This window comes from Dipodomys spectabilis, unplaced genomic scaffold (assembly GCF_019054845.1).
Source record: "Dipodomys spectabilis isolate Male_0828 unplaced genomic scaffold, ASM1905484v1 ptg000312l, whole genome shotgun sequence".
Lineage (NCBI taxonomy): Eukaryota > Metazoa > Chordata > Mammalia > Rodentia > Heteromyidae > Dipodomys > Dipodomys spectabilis.
This window is the reverse complement of record NW_024870989.1, coordinates 4,610,808-4,624,301: the sequence shown is the minus strand read 5'-3', so window position 1 is coordinate 4,624,301 and position 13,494 is coordinate 4,610,808. Positions and strand designations below refer to the sequence as shown.

Here is a 13,494-nt window from a genome sequence, read left to right as displayed (position 1 = left end):
AAAGTATATTAAGTGAAGAAAGCCAGGCCCAGAGAAACATAGGTCCCATGGTTTCCCTTATTTACAATAACTAGTGTATGTCTAACACAAGCAGAAAAGGTCAGATAAGTTGATTTTACGTGAAATGAACCCCAATATAAATATTCATATATTTTTTTCCTTCTTGCATTTGTTTCAAACATATTCATAAGATGATTGCTTTTTTGTGTTCTATGTCCCTCCCCACGGTATAACCCCGGCTTTCATTGTATTTGATATTGATATAGTTTGTGGATGGGAAGGGCAAAAGCAAACCTTTTAAATAGGGATACAGGTGGACCCATTGCAGCAATGAGATGTACAAGTCATTATGCTGAAATTCGAACTTTACAACTTCGGGCAGTTCGGGGAGAGGGTGGGGTGTGGTGGAAGATATGAAGGGAAGGGGAAACCAAGGAGGAAGTAATAATCCTTGATAAAATATATACTCATTACCTTTCCTCTGTAATTGTAACAACTCTGTATGGTATTTTCAAAAAAATTTTTAAAAAGGATATAAAATATTTTGATTTTAAAACATTATATATTTGTATATGTATATATATGTATGTATATATGTATATCTATGAATATACATATATATATGTATATATATTCATTACCTTGCCCATTATCCCCTCTGTACGATATTTTCACAATAAATAAATTATCTGAAAAAAATGGTATCAGTCGATAGTGCATATAATTTTATTTTTCACTACAAACATAGAATGTAGTAAAAATTTTCGTAGCAATTACCGTGCACTAGGATGTGGGCAGATTCTATTGGAAATAATATACTGTGTTTACGTAGAGAATTTGAGCATCCAAAATTTTAATATGCTTGTGGTCCTAAAACCAATACCTTGCTGATATTGAGTGACAAATACAACTTCCTATAAGTACAGAAGTTTTCCTTGTATCTTTTCAATTTATATTTTTATTTTAAAGTTCCTGTGCAGATGGGTTACAGTTACATAAGTAAGGTAATGAGTCCATTTCTTATTGAGCATTGTTACCCCCTCCTTTGTCTTTCCCCTACCATTCCGCCCCTTCATACCTCCCCAAGATGTCACTCCACGCCCCCCCCCATAGAGTGTCTTGTACATTTCATTGTTACAATGTGGCAACCTGTATCCTTTCCTTGTATTTTAAATGAAGAAATGCTGGCTTGATTTATGCTGATTCTACTGGTGTAGACGCACCTAAAATCACTCGCCAAGTGCAGGAGCACAAAATGAAATGCGTAGCAGAAACATTGGAACATTTCAGAGAAGATTAGCATGGCTCATGCACAAGGATGACAGGCAAATTCCTGAAGCATTCCATACTTTTACAACAGATGCTGGAGGGGATGTGGCCACCAGGGAACCGAGATGCTGGAGGGGATGTGGCCACCAGGGAACCGTACTGCATTCTTGGTGGGAGTATAAAACTTGTTCAACCACTTTGGAAAATAGTATGGAGATTCCTCAAAAAACTCCACATAGAGCTCCCCTATGACCCAGCAATCCCACTTTGGGACATTTACCCAAATGATCACAAACAAGACCATACTAAAGCTACCAACACAACTGTGGTATATATACACAATGGAATTCTATGCCTCCATCAGAAAGAATAACGTTGCCAAATTTGTTAGTAACTGGAAAGTCTTGGTAAAAATTATATTACGTGAAGTAAGCCACATCCAAATTAACATTGGTCCCATGGTTTCCCTAATTTTCAATAACTAATATTTGTCTGGGTTAAGAAGACTAGGTCAAAAGCTATCTGCATATGACCAGATAGGATGATGTTAAGGGACATGAACCCCAAGATAGGGACACAAGTGGTTTTTTTCTTTCTTGCTATTGTTTCTAACGTACATATAATGTGCGATGTGATTTTTTTGTTTCTTTATATGTTCCTCCCTCCTGCTATAACTCCTGTTTTCACTGTATTTGAAGTTGGTACACCTACATCTTGTATATACACTCCTCTAATTCGTGGAGGGGAAAGAAAAAAACAAAATGCTTAAATAGGGGTACAGGTTGACACATTGTAACAATGAGATACACAAGACACTATGTTGAAAAATGAACTTTACAATTTAGGTGGGGGAAGAGAGGAGGGTTGTGTACTTGTGGAGGTGGGAGGGAAAGGATGGTAGGGGAAAAATAAAGGAGGAGGTAACAATGTTTTTTAGGAAATGTACTCATTACCTTGCTCACGCAAATGTGACTCCTCTGTACATTATTTAGCTAATAACTAATATTATGAGGCAGACTGAAATGAGACTCCAGAGAAAGAGTCAGAAAGACTGATCAGAGAGACTAAAATTGGTCACACAAAGATTGGAAAATAGAATTCCTTGTACAACATATAAATCATTGAAAGCCTGCACATGTAAGGACAAGAGAGCAAAGTCCAAGAAAGGAACCTTAATTCATTGTTGGTGGGAATGTAAACTTGTTCAACCACTTTGGAAAGCAGTATGGAGGTTCCTCAAAAGACTCCACATAGAGCTCCCCTATGACCCAGCAATCCCACTTTTGGGCATTTACCCTAATGTTTACAAACAAGACCACACTAAAGCTACCAGCACAACTATGTTTATTGCAGCATTATTTACCATAGCTAAGATATGGAACCAACCCAGATGCCCCTCAGTAGATGAATGGATCAAGAAAATGTGGTATATATACACAATGGAATTCTATGCCTCCATCAGAAAGAATGACATTGCCCCATTTGTTAGGAAATGGAAAAACTTGGAAAAAATTATATTAAGTGAAGTAAGCCAGGCCCAAAGAAACGTAGGTCCCATGGTTTCCCTTATTTGTAATATCTAGTATATGTATGAGTCAAGCGGAAAAGGTCAGATAATGTGATGTCAGGAAAATGAACCCTTAGATGTGTATTTTAATGTTTTTTTCTTTCATGCATGTGTTTCTAACACATTTATAAGATTATCTCTTTGTTGCTTTGTATGTCCCTCCCCCACAGTATAACCCTTGCTTTCACTATATTTGATGTCAGTATAACTTGTGGAGGAGATGGGGAAAAACCAGTTGTTTAAGGATACAGGTGGACCTGTTGCAACAATGAGAAGTACAAGTTGTCATGTCCAAAACGAACTTTACAATGTTGGTGGGGGGGGGGGGGCTGGGGGGAGGGAGGAAGGAGAAGGATTGGGATTAGGGGGGGAGGGGGGAGGCTGGGAAGGGATGTGAAGGATAAACAAAGGAGGAGGCTGCAATGCTTGGTAAGAAATGTACACATTATCCTGCCCATGTAACTGTAACTCCTCTGTACAGTATGTTCACAAATAAAATTAAATTAAATTAAAAAAAAAAAAGAGAGCAAAGTCCAGAAATGCACATTTTCTTAGAGATCAGCTATTGAATTATCAATGGAAATATTTGTATTCTTAAATACTTGACCACATGTGGGAGAAGGCTGAAGAGAAATAAAATGCCATCACTCTGTTAGGACGTCCAATATCACACTAGGAAGTAATCAATCACTGATTTGTAATAAAAAGAGAAAACAATTATTCCAAATGAAGGTTTCATTTCTTTTCCTGTAACAGTTCTTGATTTAGATGCTAGCAATTACCATACAATTGATCCAGTACCACAGCTGAAATGATATTGACCGCAGTATTCCCACATGAAGGAAAAGAGAAAATTAACAGATATCTGAAGAAATGACTTGAGGATGAAATGTTCTAATAGTGATATCTGAGGTTTTGACACAGGTGAAGAGGTGGATTTTCTTTTCTAAAAATTCCCCATTTTTAGCCTGGTGCCAGTGGCTCACATCTGTAATCCTAGCTACTCAGGAAGCTGAGATCTGAGGACTGCTATTCAAAGCCAGCCTGGGCAGGAAAGTCTGTGAGACTCTTATGTCCATTTAACCACCAGAAAACCAGAAGTGTCACTGTGGCTCAAGAGGTAGAGCACTCACCTTGAGTTGAAGAGCTCAGGGACTGTGCCCAAGCCCAGACCTCAAACCCATCGACCAACAACAACAAAAAATCTCCCTTTTCTTGGACTGCCTACATCTTTTCCTATCATTCAACAAAGAAGCCATTTTATCACCCACTAATATCCTAGCTACTGCTAATAGAATGATTTGGTATCGTTTCTTTTTTGTTGTTTGTTTCTTTTTTTGTCCATCCTGCGACTTGAACTCTGGGCTTGGGCTCTGTCGTTGTCATCTACAAGACAAGGCGAGTATTCTCCCGCTTGAGCCACAGTGCCACGTCCGGTTTTCTAGCAGTTTATTGGAGATTAGAGGCTCACAGACATTCCTGAAAACTCTGGCTTTGAACAGTGATTCTCAGATCTTAGTCCCCTGAGTAGCTATGATTACTGGCCTGAGTCACCAGCACCCGGCATGTTTTGGTATCTTATGGCAAATGGTTCATATTTGGGGGGAAAAAAACAACTGTGGTAACATTTTTTCCAGTCCTTAAACTCTGGGCCTGGGCCCTGAACACGGTTATGCTGGTAGCTTTTATGTGAGCTTGTTGGATTACTGCCCATGAGGGGAATTACTGGGTCTTAAAGGAGATCTATGTTTAGTCTTTTCAGGAAACTCAGTACTGCATTCCACAGCATTCTACACCAACAGTGTAATAGAGTTCCCAATTGGCTACATCCATGCCAGCATTTACTATTGATAGCTTCTTGATAAAGGCCATTCTAACTGGGATGAGGAATAATCTGTCTTGTTTACTTGTAGATTTGTGGGCACCTTCTAGCTACTATGAATGAATCCATGAAACCTATATTGCTCAGAGTCTGCATTCCTTTCTCTTTTCTCTTAGTATCATTTTCCCCAACCTTTCATTTTCCTTAAGACTAGTGAAAAGTCATCCTTTCTGATGGATGAATAGAATTCCATTATGTGTGTGTGTGTGTGTGTGTGTGTGTGTGTGTGTGTGTGTGTGTGTGTGTGTGTGTGTGTGTGTAAGATGAATATAGGCCCATGAGTTCATTTCTAAGACTTCTGTTTCATCTGTAATTTAGTAGTTCCATACTAAAGTTGAATTGTTTTCTCTACAGAATTGAAGAATATTGTTGGGATATGAGTATTGCATTTTCAATTTTGGGGGGTCAGTATTGCAGTTTTTGCCATGTTAATTTTTTTCAGGCTTCATGATCATATGTATATTATGTTCAGAAAACACACATTTAGAACAAACAGAAGGAAAAGTGTCTGGCAGTAGTTCCAGAAAATTTACCCTCTTAGGCTGCAGGAAGCCTGTCTCCCCCTAGGCTTTTTTAAACTAGAAATATTCTTTTTTATTTAGTTACAAGAGTTTTCAGATTCAATTCTTTTTAAGAATCCTAACAACTAGGTTATGAATAGCCTTTTATAATTACCAAGTCTATTTTTGTCCTTGGCCTAGGCAAGTTCTACATAAGTCATCCAGCCCCCACCTCATCATTACAGAATGAATGATATTTCCAAATGCCTGAGAAGTTTAGCATGCTTTTATTTTCTTACTTTTTAAAATGGGGCTTGAACCAAGGACCAGGGCATTCTCCCTTTGCTTCTTCACTCAAGACTATAATTCTAACACTGGAGTTACACCTCCACTTATGCTTTCTGGTGGTTAATCAGAAATAAGTTTCCTGAATTTTCCTGCCCCAGCTGGCTTCAAACTATGAGCCTCAGATCTCAGGCTTCTGAATAGCTAAGATTATAGGCATGAACAACTGATGCTCAGCCTTTGTTTTTTGTTGTTTTTCTTTTTATTGTGATTAAGTGATTACATAATTTCCCAAATTTCACACTATTGTGGGATCGTGATGCTCAGTTAAACTCACAAACACATTCTATCTTTCCTGGAGCAAATTGTCTATCATGGTCTATAACATTTATGATTTCTATGAGCTTTGCGATACAGTTATTTCTTCCACATTGGGTGGTATGTACATTTCTTTTGTTTTGCATAGCATCAGCTGTTCCCTCTTTCTCATTTGTTCCCTCCCTCCCATTGCTGCCATTAAGTTGCTTAGCTCATTTTGGTCAATGTCCTGTGCAGCTAATTGGTCCCGTTGTTGTATGTTTTTCCCTGATTCCCTCTAGTTCTGTGTCGTCTTCCTGGATCCCCTCCAGTGTACACATATATACCATACATATGATCAGCAGCATGGAGTTATTTAGTTGTGATTCAACCAGATGAGTGGAAGCTCTTTGTTTCTTAAGTCCTGTTAATTTTTTCGTATCACCTAACATTTTGGATTTAACATCCACTTATCAGGGAGACCATGTACCATTTGTCTCTTTGATCTTGGCTTACCTCGCTCAACATGATTTCTTCTAGCTCCATCCATTTCCATGAAAATACCATTATTATTTTGTCCTTTCTAATGTCTGCATAATATTCCATTGTGTATAGATACCACAATTTTTGGATCCATTCATCTGTGGTGGGGCATCTGGGTTGTTTCCATATCCTGGCTATTGTGAACAATGCTGCAATAAACATGGAGGTGCATGTGTCCTTTTATACTGGTTCCTGTTGTTCAGGATAGATGTCTAGAAGTGGTATGACTGGGTCCTATAGGAGGTCAATAATTAGCTTTCTGAGAACCCTCCAGACTGCTTTCCAAAGAGGTTGTATAAGTGTACATTCCCACCAGCAGTGTAATAGGGTTCCTCTTTCTCCGTATCTCCTCCAACATTTGTCGTTGGCTGACTTGTGGGCCATTCTGACTGGGGTAAGGTAGTATCTCAGGGTTGTCTTTATTTGCATTTCCTTCACAACCAGGGATGGTGAACATTTCCTCATGGGTTTCTTTGTCATTTTTATCTCTTCATCTGAGAAGTCTCTCTTTAGTTCCCTTGCCCATCTAGTAATTTGTTTGTTAGTCTTGGGAGAGATCAGTTTCTTGAGTTCCCTGTATATACTGGATATTAACCCCTTGTCTGATATATTGCTGGTAAATATTTGATCCCAATTAGTTGGTTGTCTTTCTAGCACGGTTGTGATAGCTTTAGCTGTTTAGAAGCTTTTTATTTTAAGGTAGTCCCATTTGAAGAGTCTCTCTCCAATTTGCTTTGACCCTGGAACTCTGTGCAGGAAGTTCCTTCCTTTGCCTATAAGTTCAAGTCTCCCTCTTACTCTGTCCTGCAGTAGTTTCACAGATTCAGGTTTGATGGTAAGGTCTTTAATACATTTTGAGTTGATGTTGGTGCATGGTGATAGGCTGGGGCCCAATTTTAGTCTTCTGCATGTGGCCGCCCATTTTTCCCAGCACAAGTGGTTGAAGAGGCTGTGTTTCTTCCATTGTATGTCTTTGGTTCCTTTGTCAAATATCAGCTGACTGTACGCATGTAGATTTATTTCTGGATCTTGTATTCTATTCTACTTGTCTTCAGGTCTGTTTTTGTGCCAGTACCATGCAGTCTTTGTTATTATAGTTCTATAGTAGAGTTTGAAGTTCGTCATGGATATCTCTCCCATGTTGTCTTTATTTCCTAGAACTGTTTTGGCTATTCTAGTTCTTTTGTTATTCCATATGAAATTCTGGACTGTTTTCTGTATTTCAAAGAATACATCTTTGGGATTTTAATAGGAATTGCATTGAATTTGTATATAAATTTTTGCAGTATTGCCATTTTCACTATATTAAGTCTGTCTATCCAAGAGCATAGGAAGTCTTTCCATTTCCTAGTGTCTTCTGTAATTTTTTTCTTTAACTTTTTATACTTTTCATTAAATAGTTCTTTTACATCTTTGGTTAGGTTAATTCCAAAATATTTAATTTTTCGGGCGGTTATGGTGAATGGGGTTGCTTCCTTTATTTCCTTTTCTGCTTGTACATTGTAAGTGGACAGGAAGGCAACTGATTTTTGTGGGTTGATTTTGTCTCCTGCTACTTTGCCGAAGTGATATATGATTTCTAAGAGTTTGGGAATGGAGTTTTTGGGATATTGAAGGTATAGTATCTTGTCATCTGCAAAAAGGGATAGTTGAACTTCTTCTTTCCCTATGCGGATCCCTTTAATGTCTTTTTCTTGTCTTGTTGTCCTGGATAAAGATTCCAGAACTATGTTGAAGAGGAGTGGAGACAGTGGGAATCCTTGACTTTTTCCGGATTTTAAGAGAATTGGTTGTAGCTTTTCCCCATTAAATATAATATTGGCTATTGGTCTGTCATAAATGGATTTTATTGTTTTAAGAAATGTTCTATTTTCTCTGGAACTTTTACCATGAATGAATGTTGAATTTTATCAAAGGCCTTTTCTGCATCTGTGGAGATAATCATGTGATTCTTGACCTTGGCTCTGTTGATGTGTTGGGTACGTGTTTTGATTTTTCCCATGGCATCCTTAATCCTGTTAATATGGGTTTCTTGTCTTCTTTTTTAAATTAAACTTGCCAATGGTCCATCAATTTTATTTATTTTTTTCAAAGAACCAGCTTTTTTGGTTAATTTTGGCTATGATTCTCTGATTCTCTAATTCATTAATCTCTGCTCTTAGTTTGGTTATCTGGCTCCATCTACTAACTTTAGGTTCCATTTTTTCATGTTTTCTAGCTGTTTTAATTGCAACATGAGATTATTTAAGTGGTCTGTCTCTATTTTCTTGATGTGGGCACTGAGGGCAATAAGTTTGCCCCTCAGGACTGCTTTTGCTGTGTCCCAAAAGTTTCTTTTAGAGGTGTTTTCATTTTCATTGAGTTGTAGGAATTTTTTAATTTCTTCTTTAATCTCTTCCATTACCCAGGCATTGTTTAGAACTGTATTGTTCAATTTCCATGTTTTTGAATAATTTTTGCAATATACTTTCTTATTGAGAACTAGCTTGATTCCACTGTGGTTAGATAGGATACAGTGGATTATGTCAATCCACTTGTATTTGCTTAAATTCCTTGCATGAACTATGATATGGTCTATTTTGGAGAAAGTTCCTTGAGCTGCTGAGAAGAATGTGTACTGTGTTTTTTTAGGGTGAAATACTCAGTAGATGTCAGTTAGTTGCACTTGAAGTATGGCCTCATTTAATTCAGTAGCTTCTTTGCCAATCCTCTCGTTGGCAGACCTGTCCTTTGGAGAGAGTGAGGTGTTAATGTGTCCTAGTATTATCGTATTGGGATCTATTTTATACTGTAAGTTTGAGAGTATTTGCCTAACATGTCTGGGTGCACTAATGAAAGTTGATGGTGGTAATATCCACATCTTTGATTGCTCATTGTATTAATATGTAAAGTCTGTCCTTGTCTTTTTGTATTGATTATAATGAAAAGTTTATTTTGTTAGATATCAGGATTGCTACACCTGCTTTCTTCCTGGGGGAATTTGACTGGTAGATCAGTTTCCAACCGTTCACTCTGAATTTGTTTGTACGTTTGGCTGAGAGGTGGGTCTCCTGAAGGTAACAGTTTGTATGTCTGGCTGAGAGGTGTGTCTCCTGAAGGCAACAGATGGATGGATCATGTTTTCTGAGCCAATCTGCAGTTCTTTTTCTTTTGATTGGTGAATTAAGCCCGTTATTATTAAGAGATAGTATAGAGAGATGCATTGTGGTCCCTGTGATTCCCTATTTTCCTAAGGTTTTCTTCTTTCCTTTCCTCCTGTGCTTCCTCAGTTAGACTTCTATTGATGCCTGTCTGGGTCCAGGTCCCTGTTCCTGGTTGCTTTCTTCAGGTTGTGTCCCCCCTCTGAGAATTCTTTGTAATGCTGGCTTAATGTTTATGTATTCATTTAGTTTTTCTTTGCTATTAAAATTTTCAGTTCTCCATCGAATGTGAATGCTAGCTTTGCTGGGTATATCAGTCTGGGTTGGCAGTTATTGGCTGTCAGGGCTCGTATGTTACTTTCCCAGGCCATTCTTGCATTCAGTGTTTCTGTGGAGAGATCTGCAGTGATTCTAATTTTTTCCCATTGTAGTATAGCTCCTTTTTCATTTTTGTTGCATGCAAGATTGTTTCCTTATTATTCAGATCTACCATTTTTACTATAATGTGTCTAGAAGCGTTTCTCCTGGGATCTTGCTTGCTAGGTGTTCTATAGGCTTCTGTTATGTAGGTAAGATGTTCTTTTTTGAGATGGGGAAAACTTTCACTGATTATTTTGTTGAATAGGTGTAACATTCCCTTGCTTTGATATTCCTCACCTTTGTCCATTCCAATTATACAAAGGTTAAATTTCTTGACACTATCTGCTTGCTCTTGAATTTCCCTTTGGCAAAATTTAAGTGATTTTTCCACATCTGTCATTTTTTGGTCCAGTTGGTTTATCCTGTCTTCTGTATCTGACACTCTACATTCCATTTCGTTCATTCTGTTAACTGTGGCTTCCATTGTGGTTTGCATGGAAGAAATGGACTCATTTATGAATTCTATGTTCGCTCTCAAAGTACTGATCTCACCTTTTATTGAAGTGTATACTGCCTCTATTTTTGCACTTATATCACTTCTTAGTGAGGTGTGTGCTGCCTCTATTTTTGCGTGTACTTCCTGTTTTAGATCCTGCATCTCTTTTTTTTTTAATTTAATTTAATTTTATTTGTGAACATACTGTACAGAGGAGTTACAGTTACATGGGCAGGATAATGCGTACATTTGTTACCAAGCATTGCAGCCTCCTCCTTTGTTTACCCTTCATATCCCTTCCCAGCCTCCCCCCTCCCCCCCTAATCCCAATCCTTCTCCTTCCCCCCCTTCCCCCCGTTACCCCCCCAACCCCGGCACCAACGTTGTAAAGCTCGTTTTGGACATGACAACTTGTACTTCTCATTGTTGCAACAGGTCCACCTGTATCCTTAAACAACTGCTTTTTTCCCAACTCCTAAACAAGTTATACTGACATCAAATATAGTGAAAGCAGGGGTTATACTGAGGGGGAGGGACATACAAAGCAAGAAAGAGATAATCTTATAAATGTGTTAGAAACACATGCATGAAAGAAAAAAAACATTAAAATACACATCTAAGGGCTCACTTTCCTGACATCACATTATCTGACCTTTTCCGCTTGACTCATACATATACTAGATATTACAAATAAGGGAAACCATGGGACCTACGTTTCTTTGGGCCTGGCTTACTTCACTTAATATAATTTTTTCCAAGTTTTTCCATTTCCTAACAAATGGGGCAATGTCATACTTTCTGATGGAGGCATAGAATTCCATTGTATATATATATACCACATTTTCTTGATCCATTCATCTACTGAGGGGCATCTGGGTTGGTTCCATATCTTAGCTATAGTAAATAATGCTGCAATAAACATAGTTGTGCTGGTAGCTTTAGTGTGGTCTTGTTTGTAAACATTAGGGTAAATGCCCAAAAGTGGGATTGCTGGGTAATAGGGGAGCTTTATGCGAAGTCTTTTGAGGAAACTCCACACTGCTTTCCAAAGTGGTTGAACAAGTTTACATTCCCACCAACAATGAAGTAAGGTTCCCTTCTGTCCACATCCCCTCCAGCATCTGTTGTTGTTAGAGTTCTTGATTTTTACCGTTCTAACTGGAGTGAGGTGATATCTCAATGTTGTTTTGATTTGCATTTCTTTTATGGCTAGGGATGTTGAACATTTCTTCATGTGTCTATTGGCCATCCTTCTTTCTTCTTCAGAGAAGTTTCTGTTTAAGTCTTTAGCCCACTTATTTATTGGGCAATTGTTTCTTTGAGGATTTGTTGTTGGGGGGTTTAATTTTTTGAGTTCCAAGTATATTTTAGATATGAGACCCTTTTCCGTTGTATGGCTAGTAAAGATCTTCTCACAATACGTGGGCTTTCTATTGATCTTGCTAGCTATGTCATTTGCCCTGCAGAAGCTCTGCAACTTTATGCAATCCCATTTGTCCAACCTTTCTTTGATTTGTTGTGTTTCCGGGTCTCTATTCAGAAAATTTCGGCCTGAGCCAAGGAGACCTAGGGTTTCTCCTATTCCATCCTGTAATGTTTTCAGAGTGTCTGCTTTGAGTTCAAGGTCTTTGATCCATTTGGTGTTGATTCTGGTGCAGGGTGATATATAAGGATCTAGCTTAATTTTCTACATGTAGTTAACCAATTTTGCCAGCACCATTTACTGAAGAGGTTGTCTTTCTTCCATTCTATTGTTTTAGCTCCCTTATCGAAGATTAGATGGCTATAGGTCTGTAGGTTCATTTGTGGGTTTTCAATTCTATTCCATTGGTCCTGAGGTCTGTTCTTATGCGAATACCAAGCTGTTTTGATTACTATGGCTTTATAGTAGAGTTTGAAGTTTGGTATTGATATTCCTCCAGCAGTGTTCTTTCCATTGAGGAGCGTTTTTGCTATTCAGGGTCTTTTATTGTTCCATATGAATTTTTGGATTGCCTCTTCTATTTCCTTGAACAATGAGGGTGGAATTTTGATAGGTATTGCGTTGAATTTGTAGATAGCCTTGGGAAGTATTGCCATTTTCACGATGTTAATCTTTCCAATCCAGGAGCATGGGAGGTTTTGCCATTTTATAAAAGTTCTGTGTTGATTTACTTTTTCAAGATTTTAAAGTTTTCATCATAGAGGTCCTTCACTTCTTTAGGTAAGTTAATTCCTAAGTATTTTATTTTTTGTGGGGCTATTACAAATGGAGTTGCTTTCCTAATTTCAGCCACACTTTTCTCATTGTTGGCATACAGAAAAGCCATTGATTTTTTGGGGTTAATTTTATAACCTGCTACTTTGCCAAAGTTTTGAATCAGCTTGAGTAATTTGGGAGTGGAGTCTATGGGATTCTTTAAATACAAGATCATGTCATCTGCAAAGAGGGAGAGTTTTATTCCTTCTTTCCCTATTTGGATCCCCTTTATGTCTGCATCTTGTCTTGTTGCTGTAGCTAGGCATTCTAATACTAGATTGAAGAGAAGTGGAGAGAGTGGGCATCCTTGTCTTGTTCCTGAGTTAAGAGGAAATGGCTTTAGTTTTTCACCATTGAGTATAATGCTGGCTGTAGGTTTGTCATATACAGCCTTTATTGTATTGAGGAATGTTCCATGGATTCCTAATTTTTCCAAAACCTTCATCATAAAATGGTGTTGGATCTTGTCGAATGCTTTTTCTGCATCTATTGAGATAACCATGTGGTTCTTATTCTTGCTCCTGTTGATGTGATGAATAATATTAATTGATTTGCGTATATTGAACCAGCTTTGCATCCCTGAAATGAATCCTGTTTGATCGTGGTGTATGATTTTTTGGATGAATTGTTGAAGTCGGTTGGCCAAAATTTTGTTGAGAAGTTTTGCATCAATGTTCATCAAAGAAATGGGTCTATAGTTCTCTTTCTTTGATGAGTCCCTGCCTGGTTTTGGGATGAGGGTTATGATAGCTTCATAGAATGTGTTCGGTAGTGAGCTTTCTCTTTCAATTTCATTGAAGAGTTGGAGGAGTATTGGTGTGAGCTCTGCTTTGAAGGCCTTGTAAAATTCCGCTGTAAAACCATCTGGTCCTGGACTTTTCTTAGCTGGGAGGTCTCTTATTGCTGTTTCTATTTC

General features: G+C 38.0%; 1 non-coding gene across 1 annotated transcript; it reads left to right on the top strand.

The window, feature by feature from the left end:
- Positions 1-1,249: 1,249 nt before the first annotated feature.
- LOC122127806 lies at positions 1,250-1,353 on the top strand. The gene has a single exon (XR_006151293.1). It is a non-coding gene; the product is annotated as a U6 spliceosomal RNA (small nuclear RNA).
- The last annotated feature ends 12,141 nt before the right edge of the window (positions 1,354-13,494 follow it).